Source organism: Pelophylax lessonae (genome assembly GCF_965119305.1).
Source record: "Pelophylax lessonae genome assembly, chromosome: 12".
Lineage (NCBI taxonomy): Eukaryota > Metazoa > Chordata > Amphibia > Anura > Ranidae > Pelophylax > Pelophylax lessonae.
Window position 1 is genome coordinate 33,205,160 of NC_138779.1, and position 26,533 is coordinate 33,231,692.

The following is a 26,533-nucleotide window of genomic DNA, read 5'->3' on the forward strand; positions in this document are numbered from 1 at the left end:
CTCCTCTCACCACCAGGAATGCATACACATGTGTATAAACTCACAGTCTATAGCATAATCTGCCCACATAAGTCTCTCATATGAACAAAGCTTGTCATTAAAATATCATAAAATGAATTATAAAATAAATAAAATCCACCAAAACAGCAGAATTAGCTTAAAAGTCCATAACTGCTAAAGAGTCCTGGGATGATGACTAAACGTGCAGATGTAGTACTGGATCACCAATGCATGCCACCACTATGCTCAGAGGGGGAGTAAAAGTGCAAACACTACTGGCTTAGCCACTCTCGTGACCAAGCAAACGAGCCAAAAAACAATCACATCCACCTGGACAGATCCTGGGTAGCCAAAATGATGTGTGATCTCACAGTGCTCCAAATCATGTGGAAGAAAAAAGAGCTTCACTAGTGTGATAACGTTTAAACAACTTTATTCACATCCACATTTAATAATGTTGCACTCACATCTTAGTAGCACATCCATCGCTCGTGTCATCTGTCCAGGTGGATGGGATTGTTTTTTGGCTCGTTTGCTTGGTCACGAGAGTGGTCTTTTTACCACCTAGCAATGCCCCTGCCGCTCACGCTCGCTTATGCTTATAACATTACATAGCATAGCTGAACCTGAACGAGAGGGCCCCTGTGTAGCTTGTTCTCTGTGACTCTGACTGAGCGCGGTGAGCTGAGCAGGAGCGGCGCCATGATTCGCTGCACAGCTAACCAATCACGCGTGCCTGCACACCTGATTGCTTCGCTGTGCCACTACTCACGGTGAGTGGCGGCACAGCGAACCAATCAGGTGTGCAGGCACGCGTGATTGGTTAGCTGTGCAGCAAATCACGGCACCGCTGCTGCTCACCGCGCTCAGTCACAGACAGTCACAGAGAACTAGCTACACAGGGGCCCTCTCGTTCACTTCTTCTACCTGTAACCTTAGGTAAGTCTCTCTCTCTGGTCTCTGCATGATTGAAGGGGGCACGGCACGCTGGTCACTACATTGATATGTTGGCAATCATGCTGGTCACTACATTGATATGTTGGCAATCATGCTGGTCACTACATTGATATGTTGGCAATCACTCTGGTCACTACATTGATATGTTGGCAATCATGCTGGTCACTACATTGATATGTTGGCATTCATGCTGGTCACTACATTGATATGTTGGCAATCATGCTGGTCACTACATTGATATGTTGGCAATCATGCTGGTCACTACATTGATATGTTGGCAATCACGCTGGTCACTACATTGATATGTTGGCAATCACGCTGGTCACTACATTGATATGTTGGCAATCACACTGGTCACTACATTGATAGGTTGGAAATCACACTGGTCACTACATTGATAGGTTGGAAATCATGCTGGTCACTACATTGATGGGTTGCTACGCTGGCGGTCACTACATTGATGGGTTGGTACGCTGGCGGTCACTACATTGATGGGTTGGTACGCTGGCGGTCACTACATTGATGGGTTGGTACGCTGGCGGTCACTACATTGATGGGTTGGTACACTGGCGGTCACTACATTGATGGGTTGGTACGCTGGTTACTACATTGTCAATTGATGGGGGGGGCATGCTGGTCACTACATTGATGGGGGGCAATATTGTGCAGCCCTACTCATAGGCATGCGCACGGGGTGTGCTGGGTGTGCCTAGGCACACCCTAATCACCCCCATGCAGTGCTTCTGCCATGGCCACCGCCGCTGTGTCTGCTGCTCTCTGCCCCTGGCTACTCAGCTCCCGAACCCAATCCTGTCGGTGCGGAGACTGAGAGGGACTGTCTGGGGGAGGACCCTGGCCTGCTGTAAGGGGGCATCTATATAGGGGACCTCACCTCACCCTGGCCTGCTGTAAAGGAGGATCTTTGGGGGACCTGCCCTAGCCTGCTCTAAAGGGGGATATATGGGGATCCTGCTCTAAAGGGGATCTATGCCATAGATCCCCCTTTAGAGCAGGGTCCCCATAGATCCCCCTTTAGAGCAGGGTCCCCATAGATCCCCCTTTAGAGCAGGGTCCCCATAGATCCCCCTTTAGAGCAGGGTCCCCATAGATCCCCCTTTAGAGCAGGGTCCCCATAGATCCCCCTTTAGAGCAGGGTCCCCATAGATCCCCCTTTAGAGCAGGGTCCCCATAGATCCCCTTTAGAGCAGAGCCCTGTGATCGGTGTGCGGCCTTAAAAGAATAATGTTTACTTTGATAATTGTTTATTTAATTAAAAATGTTTTAATACCACTTAGCGCCGGTTCACATTGCAGCGACGCTACTTCGCACCGCGACCTCGGAGCGGCCGCCACGGACTTCATAACATTGAAGTCTATGGTGGTCGCCTTCTGGTCGCCCCAAAGAAGCTCCGGACCCTTTTTCTAGGTCGGAGCGACTTGTGTCGCTCCTATTAGAATGGGTCCGCAGCTTCCCTATGGGAGGCGACCTGCGGCGACCTGTGAGGCGACCAGGTCGCCTCACAGGTCGCCCTAGTGTGAACCGGCACTAAGGATGTTTGTTTACATTTATTTATAAAAGTGTGTGTGTGTATATGTGTGTATATGTGTGTGTGTGTGTATATGTATATATATATATATATATATATATATATATATATATACACACACACGCATGTATATTGACCCCCCAAAATAATACCTTGCCACCCATTTACCACCCCTGTTTTAAAAGTCTAGCTCCGCCACTGCCGCACTGTAGCAGTAAAACTAGCAAAACTTGGTTAAAAATGAGCCTGTGGTGATATCGCCGCTTTACCTGAAGTCTGAGTTCCTTTGTGACTCAAAAGTGATCTGTTATGCCCCGTACACACGTGCAGATTGTCGGCCGAACGATTGGCCGTCTTTTGTCCAAGGTCTGTCGTGTCTGTTGAAAAGTGCAAAAGACTGCACACGAATTTTGTCGGCCAACAACAGCCGACTGCAGAAGTGATGTCATGTGATGGTTAACTTTCCCTGTGTTTTTTCTTTTCTGAGCATGCCCAGTCTTGCAAATCTGCTGTGTGTCGGCCGAAATCTGTACTGACTGGCGAACAATCGGCCGTTCTCGTGTCGGCATACAAAAATTTTAATGCCTGCACGACAGATTCTGTTCGGCCGAAAGTGCGCTGTCGGCTGTCGGAAGCATCATACTAACAAGCCTACAATCGGCCGATCGGTCATCGGCCGAATCTTTTCGGCCGACAATCTGCACGTGTGTACGAGGCATCAGAATAGAGAAATGCGGGTGCCTCCATACAGGGCCGTAGTTAATTTTTTTGTTCTGGGGGGGTTCAGCAGCAGTTACAAAGTAAAAGTCTTTTTAAAAAAAAATAGATTGCGCCAAATTCATAAAGTTTGGAAAAAGGATTGTATGGTTGTTTTGTACCATGCAATGCATTTGCAACCTGTGTTTGGGGTGTCATTGAGATTGCACTAACACCCCAAACACAGTTTGCGAACACATTGCATTTGCCCGGATTGCATGGTACTAAACAATCATACAATTCAGTTGCCGTGAAATTCCAAAATTGGTGCATGCATGACTTTGGTGTGATCTGAGCCTATTCAAAATGAATAGGCCCAAATCGCACCACCCTGAAGCACATGTGCATTAAACTGGTTCCTGCATTATTCATATGCGGATCATATTGTGAACTGAGGATTAATCAGTCCATGGCTCTGGCAGCCATGTTGTGGTGCTCACTGATGAGTTAGAGAGCTGAGGGGTAACCCAGTGAGCACCACATCATGGCTGCCAGTGCTAGGCTGGACTGTAAGTAACACGACAGCAATGGAAAACTCAGCCCAGCCTCAGTCAATGCCATTAACCACTTGAAGACCAGGCCTAATCTGACACTTCTCTCTTGCATGTAAAAAACTGTATTTTTTTGTTAGACCACCAAACATTATATATTTTTTAGCAGAGACCATAGAGAATAAAATGGAGGTTGTTGCAATGTTTTATGTCACAGGGGATTTGCGCAGCTGTTTTCTAAACACATTTTTTTTTTTTCAAATACACATCAATCAATTTTAGGCTGCATTCACATGTCAGCGTATGGATCGCGGGCAGAATCGCTGCGCGATCCGGAGATCATTGCAAATCGCGGGGACGCCTGTGCGTTGCCCGTGATTTGCAATAGCACCCCAAACGCTGAGTGATGTTGCCGCGATTTCCGCCTGCCGAATCGCGGTAACATCGCGCAAAAAATCGCGGGACGCAATACGCTCCAAAGAAGCTCTTGTACTTTTTTGGGCGTAGTGCGTCCCGCAATTTTTTTTTTTGCGCGGTGTTACCGCAATTCGGCAGGCGGAAAATCGGCAAGCAATTCTGCCCACGATCCATACGCTGACATGTGAATGCAGCCTTAATGTGGGAAAACACTATAGCCCATTTTTTTTTTTAAATAATATAAAAGATGAGGTTGTGCTGAGCAAACCGATACCTAACGTCATTTTTTTAAATTGTGCAAACTCGTGAAACGGCAACAAACTATACAACCTAAAAAAAATCTCCATAGGTGACGCTTTACATTTTTTTACAGGTTATCCGTTTAGAGTTACAAAGCAGGTCTAGAGCTAAAATTATTGCTCTGGCTATAACGCTTGTGGCGATACTTCATGTGGTGCAAACACTGTTTACATATGCGTGAGTGGCCTAGGTATGTGTTGGCCTCATTGCTTCCGGTGTCCTAGACCATAGAGATGATCGGTGACGTTCTGGTCCCTGATCGCCTCTATGCATCAACTGCTGGATCAGATGCCAGGCTTTCTGGAGGGACAGAAAAGTCCAGGAAAAGCATCGGAGAGCAGCCCCCTCCTGCGGCTTGTAAAAACAATCAAGCAGCTAATTGGCCACTAGGATCGCTTTTACAGTGTAGGGCATCGCAGAACAAAACGATACTGGGATTATGGCTGACAGCTGCAGCCATGGCCCCAGTATAACCGCTTGAAAACAATGACGTGCATGGCATCAAGTGGTAAAATCTAGCTGTGATTCTGCCCGTGATTCTAAATCACACTGTAATGCTGGCAAAATGCAGCACATGTGTTTGTGTGCAAATTATTTTTAGTGGCATCTAAAATGTGGTGCAGTTTTGGCACAATTGTTATGTGATTTATCCTGCAGCAAGCAGCATGACGTAAAGCTTGTCACTGAAAAAGGAGCAGGAGCTTCTTTTGCGCAACAATCCCAGCAAAACCACACTGCGTTTTGGTGCCATCAAAATAAATGTCACAAATATGTATGCTGCGTTTTGCCAGCATTGCAATGCAATTTGGAATCTCGGGCGATTCCAACCGTGATCCCAAATTGGTAGATGTGAACGAGGCCTGGCATAACAGCAATGGAAGACTCAGTCCAGTCTCAGTCACTAACTTTGCCAATTGCCTCACAGTCTCTCACGGTTACCTAGTCCCTGCAGCCAATTTGCCTGGGCAATGGCTGGTGTTGGCACTTCAATCATCAGGGCACCATGGTTGATATGGTGTCAGGATGAATGCAGCACATTTATTTCTATTAATACATTGTAATATAAAATAAAAAAGGTTGAACTAACCATAATGCAGAATCAGTGGGAGCCCTGAGTGTCACTTGCCACGTCGCCTGCCACCGGTGCAGCTTGTCACTTGCCACGTCGCCTGCCACCGGATGCAGCTTGTCACTTGCCACGTCGCCTGCCACCAGATGCAGCTTGTCGCTTGCCATGTTGCACACATAAAGAAGCAATGAGCACAGCAGGAGCTGCGCCCGTTGTCCCGCCCTCCCCGCCAAGCAGCATTGCACACAGCAGGAGTGGCGCCCGCTGTCCTACCCACCCCGCCAGGCAGCATTGAACACATCAGGAGCGGCACCCGTAGTCCCGACCATCACTAGAGAGCGGTGGGTGGGACTATGGGCGGCACTCCAGCTGTGCTCAATCCGTGGCGGGATGGGCGGGACCACGGGCGCCGCTTCCGCTGTGCTTAATGTTGCCTGGTGCGGTGGGCGGGACCACGGGTGCTGCTTTTGCTATGTTCAAATCTGCCTGCTGGTTAAGAACTGTGTCAGCCGATCAGAGCCTGACAGCCCCACGGTGAACAGCGTGCGCTTGTCGCTTGTCCAATGACATATTAACCCTTGCTGCAGCACTACACACGCTACACTCTGCCACTGACAGGAACATAATGTGTTTGCATTTTTGACAGGATGCTCTGGGGGGGTTTCGACCCCCCCCCATGACTCTCCCCTTATCTATGTCACTGCCTTCATATAAATGCTTCGTACACACAGATTGTGTAATCGGATTGTAATGAGTGTGGCCTCTAGATGGATTAGTTGGAGAGTTATGGACCTTGGACCACATGTGTATTCTAGTCGAGGGCAAATATTTCAACTGACCTCTGACACTGTGAATGAGCTCCTCCTGCAGTGAAACATGGAAACCCTAATGGTGGTAGAGATTTTTACCCATGGTGGAAATCTGGGTAATGTCACACATTTTTGATTCATTGACAGATTTTTGCTAGCCTTGCTGAAATGGGCTACATTTCTGTAGTGTTTAAGGAGTTAATATAGCAGTTGCACATAGGGAAATATTTTTTACCTGCTTGAAAGATACATAGGTTTGCACATTCCTGTCATAAAAATGTATGCCATGTAGAGCTTCACGATTCTGGATAAAATGAGAATCACAATTTTTTTTGTTTAGAATAAAGATCTCAATTCTCTCACAAATCTCGGCGTAACATCTTTCATGTTATACAAAAAAATTGGGCTAACTTTTTTTTGCTTTTTTTAAATTCATTAAAGTGTATTTTTGGCCAAAAATTTGAAAGACTGCTGCACAAATACAGTGTGACATAAAATATTGCAATGATCGCCATTTTATTCCATAGGGTCTCTGGTAAAATATATATATAATGTTTGGGTGTTGTACGTAATTTTTTTCACACTACCGCGGCACGACTTCGGGGGCGACCTGTGAAGTCACGTGCACCGCGACTTCGGCACGACTTGCAGGAACTTCATATAATGAATGTCAATGCAAGTCGCTCTGATGTCGCCCCGAAGTAGTACAGGAACTATTTTCTAAGTCGGAGCGACTTGAGTCGCTCCTATTAGAACGGTTCCCGTAGCACAGAATGGACCGTGACTTGTCAGTCTGACCAGTCGCCTGGCAAGTCATGGTAGTGTGAATGGGCACTAAGAGGTTAAACTGCCCTCACTTACAGACAGAAAAATTTCTTTGATCTAAAAGAATGAAAAGATACCTTGTAAAACATTGTGTTTATTGCCCCGTTCACACTGGGGCAACGCTACTTCCCGGGGCGACCTCACAGGTCACGGCGCGCTGCTCGCACCGCGACCTCGGAGCGGCCGGCACGGACTTCATAACATTGAAGTCAATGCAGGTCGCTCCAGGTCGCCCCAAAGAAGCTCCGGACCCTTTTTCTAAGTCGGAGCGACTTGTGTCTCTCCTATTAGAACGGGTCCACAGCTTCTCTATGCCAGGCGACCAGGTCACCTGACAGGTCGCCCCAGTGTGAACGGGGGCTTAATCTCCCAGCCTTGGCAATGTTGATAAACATTTTGACAGCTGCGAGTGAGCAGAGAACAGCTCCTGCTCTGTATGAATCGAGGAAATTACGTTTTAAGATTGTGGGGGGGGGGGGGGGGTGAATCGAGATCGCAATTTTTTAATGATTGATCGTGCTTAATGTACTCATATGGCAAAATCCACACAGTGCAACTTAAGGGAATTCTACACCGTCACTCCTCTGACCTCTGAAAAAGGTCTTTCGATGTCTTATTGTGTCCTACAGGCCTCCCAGTTATTAGCCGATGCTGACAATATAGGATGAAACTCCTTTGGTGTCTTTGGGTATCATTAGAAGAAAAAGGTATCCACAAACTGTTGACAAGCCATTGTCCCAATTCTCTCAATGAAACAAGCATATTTATGTGGGATTTGCTGGAAAATCTTGATGGGCGTTGAGCCTGATGTTCTGACTTCTGTCAAGCATGATCACCTATTTTACCACCTTTTTAGTTTTCAGGCTTTATTTTTCTTATATTGGTAATATTCCTGTCACCTCCCCCCCTGCCCCTCCTGTCTATGCACAAAACAAGGTCCATAAAGACATGGGTGGGCGAGTTTGGGGTGGAGGAACTTGACTAGCCTGAATCCTGACCTCAACCCGATATAACACCTTTGGGATGAATTAGAGCGGAGACAGAGAGACAGGCATTCTCGTCCAACATCAGTGCCTTCCCTCACAAATGCGCTTCTGGAAGAATGGACAAACCTTTCCATAGACACTGTCCTAAGTTTTCATGCACACAGGGCGTTAGAAAAAAGGAGCTGCAAAGCCACTACCAGCACCAGGAAAAAGCCGCTATAAAAACGCTCTTTTAGTAGCTTTTTGAATTGGCGTTAATGCGCATTTAGCCACGTTCGCTTTCTCTGCCTCAATTTAAAATCAGTGGATCCCTAATGAGCACCGCCTTAAAGCGGAGTTCCGGGCACAAAAAAGATTTTTTTTTTTTTTTGTGCCCCTCCGCTAGGTATGCCGCACCTGAAAAGGAATTGGATAGTTATTTTTTTTTTTTTTGTTTACTCCCCTTTTTATTGACGATCGTAAATACTCACCTATGACAGCTTCCTCCTCCAGCGCCGAGGCTCACCCCGTCACTTCCTGCCTCGCGATGATTCCTGGGAGCTAAACGTCATAGCTCCCAGGAATCAATGCGCCGCACCGGCCCCGCTCGTCATTTCCGGGCATGCCCAGAAGCTGTTTAGGAATGCGGCGCCGCATCGGAAGTGACGAGAGGGGCCGGTGCAGTGCATTCTGGGACACGAAGACGCGGAAGAAGACAGAGAAGAGGACCGCGCCGGCTTCAGCTGCCCACAACCGAGATGGAAACGCTGTGGAAGAAAATTTCTAAGTAAGTATTTCTTCTAAAAGGTAAGTGCGAACCGGGACAGATCAGAGGCTAGCCATTGTGGAATGTGCTAGCCCTGACTGTCCCGGGGGTATGTTCAAGAAAAAAACGTTTCTCTGCCCGGAACTCCGCTTTAACTGATCCGACTTTTAACCCATTGATTTGAATAGAACTCGCATTCAAGTCGGATCATCAGAAACCATCATAAACCTTGTGCTCTGAGGTTTCTGAAGGAGAACCCCACACCAAAATTAAAAAAAAAAAAAAATGGCGTGCCCACCCCCCCAAGGCCCTTTTACAGTCTGGTATGGTTCTTGAAAGGGAACCTCATGCCAGAATGGAAAAAGGAAAAAAAAACCCTTAGGTCTGGGGTATGAATTTTGAGGGGAACCCCCACGCCAAAAGAAGAAAAAAAGACGTGGGGAACGAACAAGCGCGCCCCCCCTTCCTGGACCATACCAGGCCACATGCTTCAACATGAGGGGTTGGGTGCTTTGGGGCAGGGCACCCCCCACCCCAAAGCACCTTGTCCCTATGTTGATGGGGACAAGGGCTTCTTCCCGACAACCCTGGGCGGTGGTTGCGGCGGTCTGCAGGCAGAGGGCTTATCAGTATCTGGAAGCCCCCTTTAACAAGGGGGCCCCCAGACCCCCCCATGTGAATGAGTATGGGGTACATTTTACCCCTATTCATCCCCAAAAAAAAAGCAGTTTAGTGTAAATAAAAATTAGACAGTTTTGACCAGTCCTTTATTAAACATCTTCCTCCATCTTCTCCTCCACTGCTGTCTTCTACGCCTCTGAATTGGTCCTTTAACTCTGTCTACCTTTAGTTGTGCCAGATCTGCTCTCTGCTGGTTTAAATATATCGCCATGGGGTGTGGCCCTTCGGTGATGTCACCATGAGTCCCTGCCCCTTGTGACTTATCAAAACCGTCTCATGTTTTTATTTACCCTACACTGCTTTTTTTTTTTTTTTGGGGGGGGGGGGGGTGAATGAGTACAATCACAATGTACCCCATACTCATTCACATGGGGGGGAGGGGGGGACCTGGGGGTCCCCTTGTTAAAGGGGGCTTCCAGATTACGATAAGCCCCCCTGCCTGCAGACCCCCACAACCACTGCCCAGGGTTGTCGGGAAGAGGCCCTTGTCCCCATAAACGGGTACTTTGGGGTGGGTGGTGCAGAGCCCCTACTGCCCCAAAGCCCCCCCCATGTTGAGGACGTGTGGCCTGGTATGGTCTGGGAGGGGACGACACTCGATCGCCCCCCCCCTTCCTAACCTGCTGGGCTGCATGCTCAGATAAGGGTCTGGTATGGATTTTAGGCAGGACCGCATGCCATTTTTTTTTTTTTTTTTGGTGTGGTGTTCCCTTTCAAGATCCATACCAGACTCAAAGGACCTGGTATGGATCTTGGGGGGGGGGGACCCCATGCCATTTTTGATTTTAGCGTGGGGCTCACCTTCAAGATCCTCAGAACACAAGTTGCATCCCGCAAGTTGGATCATCATGATACGACTTGGATGTCACTTCCATTCAGATCAGTTAAGATGACTCTCATAGGCAACCATTGATTTAGACACCCAAAAAAAAAACATTTTAAGGCCTCTTAAATGCTGCTGATAAACGAACGTTTACAAGCAGTTGGGCGTTTTTTTCATTAGCCCCCAAACTCTCCTTTGTTATCTTATCTGGCTATGTACACTAAGATGTTTAAAGTCATTTAGAGGCAGTTGAGATTAGTGGCATTTTTTTTTTTTTTAAAGCAAAAAAATGCGTTCAGATGGAAGTTTATTGGCATTTGAAACGTCAAATGCTTGTAACAGCGTGCAAACGCGTCTAAACACAGTGACGCGTTTATAGGTGTTTTCAATGGGAATACATTTCTGACCATTTTACAATGTAAAAATGCTTCTAAACACAAATGTTGCAAAAAAGGCGGCAAAAAGTTTTTAACCGTCAGTTACTAGCTGTCCAGTTCCAGCGTTCAGGAGAGGTTTTCAAGCATCCCGTGTACATGAAGCCTTACAGCTGGAACACTGGTCCTCAGAGCCCGCTGACCCTGGGATTTTATTTTGCAGCTTGAAAACGCCTATACCACTTACAGCTCCTAAAAGCCTGTGTGTGCATGAGGCCAAAGAATAACACGGAGAGGTGATTTTTAAGCTGCAAAAAAAAGTCTAAAGCTGGTAAAAGCAGCTGTGAAAACGTCTTGTGTGCGTGGGGACTAAACCTTGTGGACAGCCTTCCCAGCCAACTTTATATTGAACCCTACGGACTAAGGCCCCTTACACACATATGGTCTGTTCAGTTCATCAGTTCAGTCACGTCAAAAATTATCAGTTATTCATCCGTTTTTTCATTCATTCGTTTTTTCATCCGTTTTTTTTTTACATCCACTACCAATGAAAAGACGGATGAAAAACGGACCGTTTGTCCGTTTACAGTAATCCCCCACTCCATCGCGGTTCAGTTTTTGTGGTCCCGGTAATTTGCGTTTTTTTATTTTTTATTTTGTTATTTTGTTTATTTTGTTATTTTACTATATAAATCATTAAAAATGAAATATTTTTGTGTTTTCCATAGCTCTTGCTCTGTCTCTTAGTATCTTTTATGTGTTTAAATGAGTTTCTATTGTTTTAAAAGTGTGTTTACAGTAAACCCCCCTCCATTGCGGGGGTTATGTTCCGGACCCAGCCGCGAAAAGTGAAATTCCGCGAAATAGAAAAACCCTATTAAAATGCATTGTAGGCATGATTTTTTTACTGTCACTGTACGTGTAGAAGCATTTTAAGGTCTTTAACCACTTCAATACAGAGCAGTTAGACACCCTTCCTTCCCAGACCAATTTTCAGCTTTCAGCACTCTCACACTTTGAATGACAATTGCTCAGTCATGCTACACTGTAACCAAACAAAATTTTTATCATTTTTTTCACACAAATAGAGCTTTCTTTTGGTGGTATTTGATCACAACTGGGTTTTTTTTTTTTTCGTGATATAAGCAAAAAAAGAGCAAAATTTTTGAAAAAAAAACACTTTTTTTTAGTTTCTATTATAAAATTTTGCAAAAAATTTATTTTTCTTCATACATTTGGGCCAAAATATATACTGCTACATATCTGTGGTAAAATTAACCCAAATTACTGTATATTATTTAGTCTGTGTGAAAGTTATTGAGTCTAGAAGCTATGGTACCAATTACTGAAAATTGATCACACCAGATGTACTGACGGCCTATCTCCTTTCTTGAGGCCCTGAAATGTCAGGACAGTTCAAATACCCCCCAAATGACCCCTTTTTGGAAAGTAGACAGTCCAAGGTATTTAGTAAGAGGCATGGTGAGTTTTTTGAAGGTATAATTTTTTCCCACAATTCTTGGGAAAATGAAGAAAAAAATATTTTTTTCTTTTTTTCCCCACAAAGTTGTCAATTTATAAGCCATTTCTAACACATAGCATGTACACAGCAAAAATGACACCCCAAAATACATTCTGCTACTCCTCCTGAGTATGGCGATACCACATGTGTGAGACTTTTACACAGCCTGGCCACAAAAAGGCACTCCACATCCAAGTAGATCCTTCAAGCGTTCTAGGAGCATAAATACACATAAAACTTTCTTACTACCTATCACACTTTTGAAGGCCCTAGAGCACCAATACAATGGAAAAGCCCACAAAATGACCCCATTTTGGAAAGCAAACACTCCAAAGTATATTCTATGAGGCATTATGGGTCATTTGAACATGTCATTTTTTTCCACAAGTTTTTGGAAAATGTGGGAAAAAATTAAAACCTATTTTTTTTACACAAAGTTGTCAATTTATAGGATATTTCTAACACATAGCATGTACATAGCAAAAATGACACCCCAAAATACATTCTGCTACTCCTCCCGAGTATGGCGATACCACATGTGTGAGACTTTTACACAGCCTGGCCACATAAAGAGACTCAACATCCAAGAAGCACTGTCAGGCGTTCTAGGAGCATAAATACACATATAACTTTCTGACTACCTATCACACTTCTGAAGGCCCTAGAGCACCAAGACAATGGAAACGCCCACAAAATGACCCCATTTTGGAAAGCAAACACTCCAACGTATATTATATGAGGCATAATGGGTCGTTTGAACGTGTCATTTTTTTCCACAAGTTTTTGGAAAATGTGGGAAAAAAATTAAAACCTTTTTTTTTTACACAAAGTTGTCAATTTATAGGATATTTCTAACACATAGCATGTAAAAAGCAAAAATTACACCCCAAAATACATTCTGCCACTCCTCCTGAGTATGGCAATACCACATGTGTGAGACTTTTTCACAGCCTAGCCATATAGAGGGGCCCAACATTCAAGGAGCACCATCATGCATCCTAGCCACTTGCCTAGGCCTATTTTTGACATTTGGTGTTTACAAGTTAAAATCAGTTGTTTTTGCTAGAAAACTACTTAGAACCCCCACACATTATATATTGTTTTTTAGCAGAGACCCTAGAGAATAAAATGGAGATTATTGCAATATTTTTTATCACACCGTATTTGCGCAGCGATCTTCCAAACGCAATTTTTTTGGAAAAAAATCACTTTTTTTAATTAAAAAATAAGAAACCAGTAAAGTTAGCCCAATTTTTTTTCATAATGTGAAAGATAATGTTATGCCGAGTAAATAGATACCCAACATGTCATGCTTCACAATTGCGCACGCTCACGGAATGGCGACAAACTTTGGTACTTAAAAATCCCCATAGGCGACATTTTAAAAATTTCTACAGGTTACCATCTTAGAGTTACAGAGGAGATCTAGGGCTCAAATTATTGCTCTTGCTCTAACGATCGCGGCGATACCTCACATGTGTGGTTTTAACACCGTTTACATAGGTGGGCGGGGTTTCTGTATGCGTTCGCTTCTGCGCGCGAGCTAACGGGGACAGGGCGCTTTAATTTTTTTTTTTTTTTTTTTTTTTACTATTTATTTTATTTATTATTTTTTATTTTTACACCGTTTAAAAAAAAAAAAAAAAAATGATAATTTTTATTTCTATTACAAGGAATGTAAACATTCTTTGTAATAGAAAGAGGCACGACAGGACCTCTTTTTTGTGAGATTTGGGGTCACAAAGTCCTCAGATCTCACAAGTACACTAAAAGATAGGAAAAAAAAATAAATAAATAAATAAATAAATAAAATGAAAAAAAAAAAAAAAAGGGACCTTTAAATCGGTTGCTAGGCAACGATGTTTGCCGTAGCTCCGGTCCTCCAAGACCATAGAGTTGAGTGAGGGCAAGCTTGCCCTCACTCGACATCCTGTCTGTGAGGATCCGGGACCGGATTGTTTTCCCCGCTGCCGGCAGGTCCGGTAAGTGGGGAAAAGGACCGGGACGCGGCGGGAGGGGGGGGGGTCACCTCTTCCGCCATCCCGGAAAGGTGATCCCGCGGCGAATCCGCCGCTTGGACTACCCTTATCGGAATGCCAACTGTCCACCGTTTAAAAAAATACCAGGGTTATGGCAGCTATCTGCTGCCATAACACCGGTATTCAGGTTTAAACGGAGGACGTATAAATACATTGGCCGGTTGGCAAGTGGCTAGGGACATAAATCACACACATAAATTCCTTACAACCTACCACATTGTTGAAGGCCCCTAACACATTGCATAATACATACCAAAATACATTCTGCTGAGCAAAGGATAAACAAAAAAATTACCTGTGGTTTTAGCAGTGCAGTGGTTCAGGCAGCAGGCAGGAACGTAGACAGCGACAGTGAAAGGATTGTCCAGGCAGCAGGCAGGAATACTGTCCATAGTCAGTACAGGCAGAGATATTGTCAGCCAAGCCAAAGCATTGGTCCAAGTAGTAGGCAGGGATATGGTCAGCAGCAGAAAAAGGATTGTCCATGCAGCAGGCAGGAATACTGTCCATAATTAGTACAGGCAGCAGGCAGAGATATGATCAGTACAGCCCAAGTATTGGTCCAGGCAACAGGCACATGTTCCATAAAAAGTCCCGGGTCAGTGCAGGCAGGGATATGATCAGCACAGCCAAAGTATTGGTCCAGGTAGCAGGCAGGACCATCAAGTTTAGGGCCTCGGTCGGGAAAGAATGGGGACAGGGGTAGAGGCTTCTCCCACCCAAATCGCTTTGAAGCCTCCGGACTCCAGACCCTGTTCTGAGTTTACAAACCCAGAGAAATCCAAAAACTGGTTTTCTCATATCAGAACACTATTCTGAAGCCCCTCACAAAAGTGAGACCCCTGTGTCATTTTGAATCCCACTACTACAGTAGCAGGGCGAAGGATCAGTCTAAGGAGCAGGCAAAAACATGGTCGTAACAGGCCGAGGTCAGTGCAGGTAAAAGGCAGAAATAGACGGTAGGCTAAGGCATAATCAAAAAACAGTCCAGGGTCAGTTCACTTGAAAGGCAGAAACATGGCGGATAAACAATGCAGACGGCAGGCAGAGGCATAGTCGATAAACAGTCCAGGGTCAGTTCACTTGAAAGGCAGAAACATGGCGGATAAACAATGCAGACGGCAGGCAGAGGCATAGTTGATATACAGGCCAGGGTCGGTTCACATGGAAGGCAGTGATATGGTTGGTTGAGGCAGCAGGAAAATATTCAGCACAAACATTGAAAAAGGGAAAATGGCAGTCTGACTGAAATATGGGCTAAAAGTTTAGGGCAGTGTGATATATTTTGAAGCATTCTCCAATGCAAAGGCCAGGTTGGGAGGGACAATCGGGACAATGGAAACTGGTGTCTTTCCTTACTCCTCTTTTGCTACACACCCTACACTTTTTTTTTGGCGTCTTCTTCCGGTTTCTGAAGGTGGGATATGGAAAGGGAAATGGCGCTCATGAAGTCTGCTGACACAATCCGAACGAATGATTTCTGGGGGGGATCCTTGCTGGTAAATGAGGGCAGTGGCAATGTCTTCAATAAACTGGAGGAAGGGGATTGGTGTTGTTGTGGACTTTTTATAGGTGACAAAGGCATTGTACGTGGCCAAATGGAAAAAGTACACTGCAACTTTTTTGTACCAAAAGAGGGTCTTTCGTGTCGGGAGATAGGGCTGCAGCATTTGATCATTTAAGTCCACCCCCCCCCATGTACTTATTGTACTCGAGGATGCAAGCAGGCTTTTGAAAGGGACTTTGAACGGGACCGCGTCGTCTTCTAATTTCCACTGAGGTGTCATCGTGGATGGTGGACATGAGGTAAACGTCCTTACTATCCCTCCACTTCAAAGCCATTACTTCCTCGTTTCTTAGGCTTGCGGATTCCCCGATTTGTAAAGGAGTGGTGACCAGACTCTGCGGAAAGCCCTTCCGTTTTTTTCTTACTGTACCGCAGGCCAAGGTTTTCTTCAGGTACAAGTGGCGGAAAAGGGGCAAACTGGTGTAATAGTTGTCCATATAAATATGGTACCCCTTTTGCAGCAATGGGAAGGCTAGGTCCCAGACAATCTTCCCACTTACTCCCATGTACGTTGGGCACTCAGGGGGCTGGAGCTCAGAGTCTCTGCCTTCGTACACGCGAAAGGCGTACACGTATCCAGTTTGGCTTTCGCAGAGCTTGTTTAGTTTTAAGCCGTACCTAGCCCTCTTGCTGGGAATATACTGCTTAAATGCCAGCCGGCCTGTGAAGTGGACCAGTGATTCGTCCACAGCGATCTTTTGGTCAGGGACATAGACTTCGGGGAACCGTCTGGAAAAGTAATCAATTAGGGGGCGAATTTTGTAGAGTTTATCATAATTGGGATCATCTCGGGGAGGGCACTGGGAATTATCGTTGAAATGCAGGAAGCGCATTATAATTTCATAGCGGGACCTGGGCATGACTGATGAATAAAGTGGCATATGGTGGATGGGTTTGGTGGACCAATAAGAATGCAGCTCGTTTTTTTTTGTAACCCCCATATTGATTGTAAGGCCCAAAAACACTTTGAACTCTTCTACTGTTAGGGGTCTCCATTCCAAATTACGGGAATGATATGAGGTGGGGTTGTTCTCTATGAATTGTTGGGCAAAAAGATTTGTTTGGTCGACGATGGCTTGAAGGAACTCCACAGGGAAAAATAAATTAAAAAAATCAATTAGAGCAAAATTTTGGGTGTTGACCTGCAAACCTGGCTGTGCTGTGAAGGGGGGGATTGTAGCTGACCCAGAGCTAGAAGGCAGCCACAATGGGTTTGCCAAGGCATCCGGAAGCTGCATTTGGGCTCTTCTTCTTTGGGGCTGGTGTGAAATTCCAGTGCTTGTACTGGGCATTTCCTCCTGGGGTCCAGCACCGTTGGCGTTTGCCGATTGGCCATTGGCGTTGTTGGTGTCTACCTGGTTTTCAGTGCGGCGTCTTTTAGGCCGAACTTCTTCCTCCTCCGATTCAGTGCCGGATGTAAAGCCTTCAAAGGGCTCAAATTCGGAACCGGATTCAGAAAGGGTTTCCGCGTCGGAAAGTGAGAGCTCCCCGCTGCGGTCACTCATCATGGATATCATTTCACAGGCCTCTTCGGCAGTGAAAACCCTTTTGGACTTGGACATGGTAGCTGTATGGAGGGTGACAGGTACTCAGGTACTTTGCTGGGCAGGTGACAGGTACTCTTGTACTGATGAGCAGGTGGCAGGTACTCCGATAGGCAGGTGACAGGTACTCGGGTACTCTTATGGGCAGGTGACAGGCAGGTGATAGTAGTAGTACTGATACTGATACTGTACTGATGGGTACTGGTGATCAGTACTGATAGGTACTGATGAGTACTAATGAGTACTGATGGGTAGTGATTGGTACTGATGAGCAGGCGGCAAGTACTCGGGTACTTCAGGCGGCAGGTACTCTGATGAGCAGGTGGAAGGTACTCGGGTACTCTGATGAGTAGGTGACAGGTACTCGGGTACTCTGATGGGTAAGCGACAGGTACTCAGGTACTCAGATGGCCAGGGGACAGGTACTCGGGTACTCAGATGGCCAGGGGACAGGTACTCGGGTACTCAGATGGACAGGTGACAGGTACTCAGATGGGCAGGTGACAGGTGCTCTTGTACTGATGAGCAGGTGGCAGGTACTCCGATAGGCAGGTGACAGGTACTCGGGTACTCTTATGGGCAGGTGACAGGCAGGTGATAGTAGTAGTACTGATACTGATACTGTACTGATGGGTACTGGTGATCAGTACTGATAGGTACTGATGAGTACTAATGAGTACTGATGGGTAGTGATTGGTACTGATGAGCAGGCGGCAAGTACTCGGGTACTTCAGGCGGCAGGTACTCTGATGAGCAGGTGGAAGGTACTCGGGTACTCTGATGAGTAGGTGACAGGTACTCGGGTACTCTGATGGGTAAGCGACAGGTACTCAGGTACTCAGATGGCCAGGGGACAGGTACTCGGGTACTCAGATGGCCAGGGGACAGGTACTCGGGTACTCAGATGGACAGGTGACAGGTACTCAGATGGGCAGGTGACAGGTGCTCTTGTACTGATGAGCAGGTGGCAGGTACTCCGATAGGCAGGTGACAGGTACTCGGGTACTCTTATGGGCAGGTGACAGGCAGGTGATAGTAGTAGTACTGATACTGATACTGTACTGATGGGTACTGGTGATCAGTACTGATACTGATAGGTACTGATGAGTACTAATGAGTACTGATGGGTAGTGATTGGTACTGATGAGCAGGCGGCAAGTACTCGGGTACTTCAGGCGGCAGGTACTCTGATGAGCAGGTGGAAGGTACTCGGGTACTCTGATGAGTAGGTGACAGGTACTCGGGTACTCTGATGGGTAAGCGACAGGTACTCAGGTACTCAGATGGCCAGGGGACAGGTACTCGGGTACTCAGATGGCCAGGGGACAGGTACTCGGGTACTCAGATGGACAGGTGACAGGTACTCAGATGGGCAGGTGACAGGTGCTCAGATGGGCAGGTGACAGGTACTCTTTATTTGCTGGGGGCGATCAGGGCACAGTAATTCCACAATACTCTGGTAATGCTGTAGTAACTCACTGTTTGTAGATCTCCTCCTCACACTGGATCGGTGTGTGAGGAGAAGAGCCTGGTAACAGTGAGTTACCCACATCTTTGTTGACATTTGTGACCGGCTGTGATTGGACACAGCCGGTCACGTGGTAAAAAGCCAATTTCATTGGCTATTTACCAAGATCGGGGATTGGCTCTGTCCGGGGGACGAGCCTCGTCCCCGATCGCTGCTCTGCGCGCCCCCGGGGGCGCGCATTGCAGAGAGAACGAGCGGCTCGCGCTTGAGCCGCTCATGTGATCGGCTGTGATTGACATAGCTGATCACGTGGTAAACAGCCAATTTCTATTGGCTGTTTACCTTGATCAGGGATTGGCTATGTCCAAGGGACAAGCCTCATCCCTGATCGCTGCGGTGCGCGCCCTCGGGGGCGCGCAGTAGCAGCTAGAACGGGCGGACGTCATATGACGGCCGCCCGGAACGGTAAAGCCATCCTGCCGGCGTCATATTACTATGCGCCGGTATGGATGTGGTTAAACACACTTTTAAAACAATAGAAACTCATTTAAACACATAAAAGATACTTAGAGACAGAGCAAGAGCTATGAAAAACACAAAAATCTTTCATTTTTAATGATTTATATAGTAAAATAACATTACAAAAAAAAACGCGAATTACCGGGACCGCAAAAACTGAACCGCGATGTAGCGGGGGATTACTGTAAAGACCTTAACCGCTTGCCGACCGCCGCACGACTATATACTGCGGCGGTCCGCCCCTCACAGGCAGAGTGACTTATCGGTACGTCACTAGCCTGGGAGGGTCTGGGGAGCGAGCGCGCTCCCGCGCGGTCACGGACCCCCCCCCCCCCGCGCGTGTGACCGGCGGACCCGATGTCCGCCGGCCACTCTGCGATCGGCGGGGGAGAGGGAGAAAGTCAGGCAGCTTGTGTAAACAAGCTGCCTGTCATTCTCCTCGGTGTAAAGACACTGATCACATGGATCTACTTTGTAGATCCGTTGATCAGTGTCCTTGCAGCTCAAGCCACAGCCAATCACAGTAGAAAGCACGCCCCTAGGGATACACACAGCCCCTCCCTCCCATATAAAGTTAACCCCTTCACTACCAGTGTATTTTTACAGTAACAGTGCATATGTATAGCACTGATTACTGTAATAATGTCACTGGTAACCCCAAAAGTGTCAAAAATGTCAGTCAAGGGTTCGATCTGTCCGCCCCAATGTCGCAGTACCGCAAAAAAAAATCGCAGATCGCCGCCATTATGCGTTTAAAAAAAAAAAACAACAAAAATGACAAAAATCTTTCCCTTTGTTAGTAAACGCGATAACTTTTGCGCAAACCAATCAAAATATGCTTTTTGCGATTTTTTTTTTTTTTTTTTTTTTTTTTTTTTTTTTTTACCAAACCTAGGTAGCATAAAACAAATTGGCCGAAAATGTTAAAAAATTTTGATTTTTTACATTTTTTTGGGGGGGGAATTTCATATAAAAAAAATGTGAAAAATATTGCTATTTTTGCAAAATTGACGCTCTTTTTTTGTTTATAGCGCATGATCAAAAAATCGCACAGGTGATCAAATACCACCAAAAGAAAGCTCTGTTTGTGGGGAAAAAAAGGACGCCAAATTAGTTTAGGTACAGCGTCGCACGACTGCCCAATTGTCCGTTAAAGTCACACAGTGCCAAATCGCAAAATACCCCCTGGTCGTTTAGCAGCCAAATCCTCCGGGGCTTAAGTGGTTAAAATACTTTTAAAAGTACAGTGACAGTAAAATAAACATGCCTACAATGCATTTTAATAGGGTTTTTCTATTTCGCGGAATTTCACTTTTCGCGGCTGGGTCCGGAACGTAACCCCCGCAATGGCGGGGGGATTACTGTACATCCGTTTTTCGTCCGATCTGTTTTTTTGACGGATGAAAAATAGGGCATTCATCCATTCCAAAAAACGGACATTGACGGAAGCGGATGTTAACGGATGATCATCCATTGTCATACTTTTTTACATAGAGATGCATTAATGTCCGTTTTTCATCCGTCAATGGATGGATGAAAAACGGACAAACGGGGACCGTATGTGTGAAAGGGGACTAAGACTGGGATGCCATTAAATGCATGTGCCTGTAAAGCAGTGTTAATTTCGTCGACTAAAACTGACTAAAACGTTTTCGTCGACTAACACAATTCAGATGACTAAAATACGACTAAAACTAAAATGGCATTTTAGTCTTGACTAAAATACGACTAAAACTAAAATGGCATTTTAGTCAAAAGACTATAACTAAAACTAAATCGAAATTTGCTGCCAAAAATTAACACTGGTGCATGCTCAAAGCATAAATAATAACATATTCGGTTTTTCACTCCAGGACCAGCAGTAGTATATAATGAGTTTGGAAATTGTAGAGAAATGCTTAAATAATGCATTACAAATTACAATTGAACTACACCCATTTGATTATAGAGGACTAAAATGAGTTTTAGTCGACTAAAATGTAGGGCGTTTTAGTCGACTAAAATATACTGGAGTTTTAGTCGACTAAATACGACTAAAACTAAAACACTTGCAGAAGACTAAAATAGGACTAAAACTAAAATGCCATTTTAGTCCTAAGACTAAGACTAAAACTAAATTGAAATTTGCTGCCAAAATTAACACTGCTGTAAAGGCAGGTGTCCCAATATTTTTGACAATATTTTGTATCTAGTGTACTGTGCTTCTGTTGCTCAGGATAACTGCTGGCTCTGACTGGTATGAGGAAGGGGTAAAGTCTCACCACCTGGCTGGAGTAACTGTTGGTTTTAGAAAAGTATTGCTGTTAGTCAGCTTATGTGTTCAAAGGAAAATGGTTTGTTAATTGTGGTGTTGTTTGGCCTTCTCTAGAATTCCAGGAAATACTACACTGGCATCTGATATCTCCTTTCTGTTTGCAGAGCTTATCCGTAAGGTTTCAACAAGCTGAGATGTTTCTATAGAGAATTACTGGCAGATAGTGAGAGTGCTTGGGATATCTAAACTCTCTCTCTGCCAGGAAAAGACTTTCTGTGTGATCCTTGCACAACAATTTTCTTGTGTAATCATTAACATTTAACAGGGGAGGGATCATTGACCTACCAGTTTTGTTGCTTTACTGCTGCCTGCTCATTACACCAGCCTTGTGCACAGACAGAGCTCTGCAGGGGAACCTGGTCAGCACTTTGCAAAAAGGTAGGTGTGCATGCTGCTTTGTTATTATTGATAAGAATTTAAAGAACCCTATGCAGAATGACGAGGAACACCAACTGTGCCCTTAATTTACTGCCAGTGCCACATTACATGCATTTCTGTGAGGTCCAGCAGGTATTTCCACAGCGAGCAGAAATCAGACAGTTCAGGCATATTTGGTGGTGGCAATAATATTTCTAGAAAAATATTTCAGAAACGGAAACTAGTGTACACAGGTGAAATTGGGGATTGGCTAGACAGCAAAAGGTTAAATGACTCTGCCTCTTGGCCTTTCATACCACCACTATGTTTTCCCTGAAGAAAGGACCCATCAGCAGTTTAGAGAGATGCCAATGCTGGCAAAAGAGATATTGGATTTCTGTGGTGAGCAACAAGAGTAGAGTAACAGTACTCTTGCTGTTGCTCTCCACAGAATAGAGTAGCAATATGCAAGTAGGGCCAGATTAACATAGGAGCTATTGGAGCTGCAGCTCCAGGCCCCTACCTTAATATAGGCCCCGGGTTGGCCATATTCACTGTTACCGCTCTTCTGTCACTTGTGAACACAGAAGTCTGGCTTCTATGCTCGCTTCCCCAGGCAGCTCCCTCAGAACCTCCCCACACAGCACGAAGGCCGGACAAGGAGGGACAGTTGCCAATGCATGGATGTGTTTGAAGCCCATAAAGACAGCATCCCATGTTGAATTAGGCATGCATGGCTGCACCCTTCCTCCTCTGGGTGCATGCCAAGGCACGGCCCTTAAGGCCCTTCAAAATCCTCAGCCCCAAGCCCATGATGCTCTTAATCCGGCCCTGTATGCAAGGCCAAGAAGTGGTTCAAGGACTCTTACATGGGTGCTATAAGCCCAAACTACGGTATGTCTCTGAGAAGATTCAAATTTTTACAGGGCATGGTAAAGCTAGTAGTAGTTTGCCACATTTAACTGGACTTGTTCCTTTACAGCCTTCCGCAACCTTTGCTGTCATGTGCCTTTTACTGAGGAGCAGTTTCCGTCTGGCCACTCTACCATACAGGCCTGATTGGTGGAGGGAGTGCTGCAGAGACGGTTGTTCTTCTGGAAGGTTCTCCTCTCTCCACAGAGAAACGCTGGAGCTCTGCCAGTGACCATAGGGTTCTTGGTCAGATCCCTGACTAAGACCCTTCTCCCCCGATCGCTAAGTTTGGCCGGGTGGCCCACTCTAGGAAGAGTCCTGGTGGTTCTAAACTTCTTCCATTTACGGCTGAAGGCCACTGTGCTCATTGAGACCTTCAATGCTGCAGAAATTTTTCTGTACACTTCCCTAGATCTGTGCCTCAATACAATCCTGTCTCGGAGGTCTACAGGCAACTCCTTGGATGTCATTACTTTGTTTGTGCTCTGACATGCATTGTTAACTGTGGGACCTTATATAGACAGGTGTGTGCCTTTCCAAATCATGTCCAATGAGTTAAATTTACCACAGGTGTACTCCAATCAAGTTGTAGAAACCTCTCAAGGATGATCAGTGGAAACAGGATGCACCTGGGCTCAATTTTGAGTGTCATGGCAAAGGCTGTGAATACTTATGTACATGTGATTTTTTTTTTTTTTTCTTAAAAATTCGCAAAGGTTTCAAACCATCTATCACACTGCCATTATGGGGTTTTGTTTATAAAATTTTGAGGAAAATAATGAATTTTTGCCATTTTGGAATAAGGCTGTAACATAAAATGTGAAGCGTTGTGAATACTTTCTGGATGCACTGTATGCAGCCAGGACTTTAAAGCCCCGTACACACGTAGCGATTGTCGGCCGTAAATATTCGGCCGCCGAAAGATCGGCCGATTGTCGGCTTGTTAGTATGATGCTTCCGACAACCGACTCCGACTTTTTGGCCGAACAGAATCTGGCGTGCAGACTTTAAAAATTTTTGTTGGCAGTCACCAGAACGGCCGATTGTTCGCCAGTCAGTACAGAATTCGGCCGACAAACAGCAGATTTGCAAGACTGAGCATGCTCAGAAAAGAAAAACGACACGGAAAGTTAACCATCACATGACATCACTTCTGCAGTCGGCTGTTGTTGGCCGACAAAATTAGTGTGCAGTCTTTAGCACTTTTCAGCCGACATGACAGCACCGGACAAAAGACGGCCGATCGCTCGGCCGACTTTCGGTACGTGTGTATGGGGCTTAAAGCCCCCCCCCCCCCCCCCCAGGGCAGCAGAGAAGGGGGTTGAAGACTTATGTTTTGGAAAGTTAACTGTGCACTATATGGGGTGTTCTCTTTTGTTGACCAATGGCACACTTATGATCCTGTCTCTGGTTTGAGTGCTGAAGAGGAAGATGCTTGCCTAGTTCCACATGTCACTGTTTTGGTGACCAGATAAGCGAGTTGTCACTTCCTTCCGAGTAAAAACTGAGCACAATGTCACTTGCCAGAGACAAAACAACCCTTCATCCAGCCAGCATAGCAGAAATGCATGGAACTGGGTTGCTATTTAAAGCACCAGTGACCTAGGGTTTTAAAGGCCTCTTGCACACGATACTTCTGTTTGAGCATCTGGCAGCTTGAAAAAGCTCAGTACAGCTTTTTTTTTTTTTTTTTTTTCTGAGCTAAAATATAGTCCATTAATTGTAATGTGCCTGTGCACACAGGCGCGGAAACCAGCGCTGTGCATTCATCAGTAAGAACAAAATAGAAAATTCTGCATTTTTAGTCAGTAATTTAAGCATCAATGCATGCAAATACGCACGAATACTCGCGAATACATATAAAAAAAAAGGTCTGGAAAAAGTAGATGCTCAAACAGGAGTATTGTGTGCAAGAGGCCTAAGTGTGGTCGCAAATGGCCCAGTATTACCCTAACTACAATATTTGGGCAAGGATTTTTTTTTTTTTTTTTTTTAAATGTTACCCTGGAAGGCAATAACACATGGTTCTCACTGTCATCCACTCATTATTGCTCAGACATTTTCCTGGTTGATAGAAAATCTGTGTGACCTTGCTAGGCTAGGACAGCCCTCAGCCATACTTTTTTTTTTTTTTTTACATACTCCCAGGTTTTTATTGCTACCTCTGTCATCATTTAAAAAGATTTCAAATCATTCCTGTTTTTGTGACAAAGGAGAGGCAGAGGAAGTGATGAGAGAGCTGTCCAATGAGGATAGAGATCATAATAGAGAAGCACCGATATATCAGGTGAAAATAGGGTTATCAGCATTTTGCCGATAGAAAAAAAAGGTGCAGATAATGGCATGCTGTATCCCATCAACTTCAATGCAAAATCTTCAGTGCAAGCCCCCCACTCCCCCCCCCCCCCTTAGGGAATTCAGTGAAACTTGTCACCTCCCCTAGTGAATTCAGTGCAAAGTGTCACCTCCCCTAGTGAATTCAGTGTGCCACCCCCCCCCCCCAGTGACTAATGCAAAGTGTCGCCCCCCCCCCCACCCCCTAGTGACTTTAATGCAAAATTGCCCCCTAGTGTCTTTAATGCAAAAACCCCAGCCATATTAATTTAAAAAAATATATATATACACATTTTTTTTAATCACTTCCTATTTCAGGAGGTTTACCCTCCCTTCATGACCAGGCCATTTTTTGTGATACGACACTGCGTTACTTTTAGAGCCCATTCACACTAGCACGACTTGTGAGGCGACTTGTGTAGCCCCAGGTCGCTTGACATAACAAAAGCAATGTTAATCAATCAGTGCCGTCTTAATTGGCACTACTGAAGTCGCTCCGACTTAAGAAAAGGGTCCTGTACTACTTTGAGGCGACCTGTGATCCGACTGTCCCATATACTTCAATGGGAGTCGCCTCCTTATCTTAATTGAAGCGACTTGTTATCAGACTTTCCAGGAAGAAGTAAGAGATTAGCCAGGCATTCCCCACAGACAAAGTCGCCTGTCTCTTCAAAGTAGTGCACAAGTCTCTTCCAAGTCTCTTCCAAGCCTCTTCCAAGTCTCTTCCAAGTCTCTTCCAAGTCTCTTCCAAGTCTCTTCCAAGTCTCTTCCAAGTCTCTTCCAAGTCTCTTCCAAGTCTCTTCCAAGTCTCTTCCAAGTCTCTTAACAAGCCTCTTAACAAGTCTCTTCCAAGTCTCTTAACAAGTCTCTTCAAGTCACGGGGCGACTTTCTGGTCGTGGTAGTGTGAACCGGCTCTTAACGGTCATGCCACGCTATACACAAATAAATAAAGATTTGCCCTATAAACAAAAAAAACACAGGCAATTTTGAAATAAAAAACAATATTTCTTACTTTCTGCTATAAAACCTATCCAATAAAAAAAAATGGGAAAAATGTAATTTCTTTATAAATTTAGGTCAATATGTATACTGCTACATGTTTTTGGTTAAAAATAAAAAATCCCAATAAGCGTATATTGATTGCTAACTGTGTGGGAGGTACTTGTACCGTGGGAAG

At 45.3% G+C, this 26,533-nt stretch overlaps 1 protein-coding gene across 1 annotated transcript in view; it reads left to right on the top strand.

The window, feature by feature from the left end:
- Nucleotides 1–26,533, top strand: part of LOC309568835 (uncharacterized protein) — a gene marked incomplete at both ends in the record, with an annotated part of 63,109 nt that overhangs the window by 36,108 nt on the left and 468 nt on the right. The window lies entirely within an intron of this gene.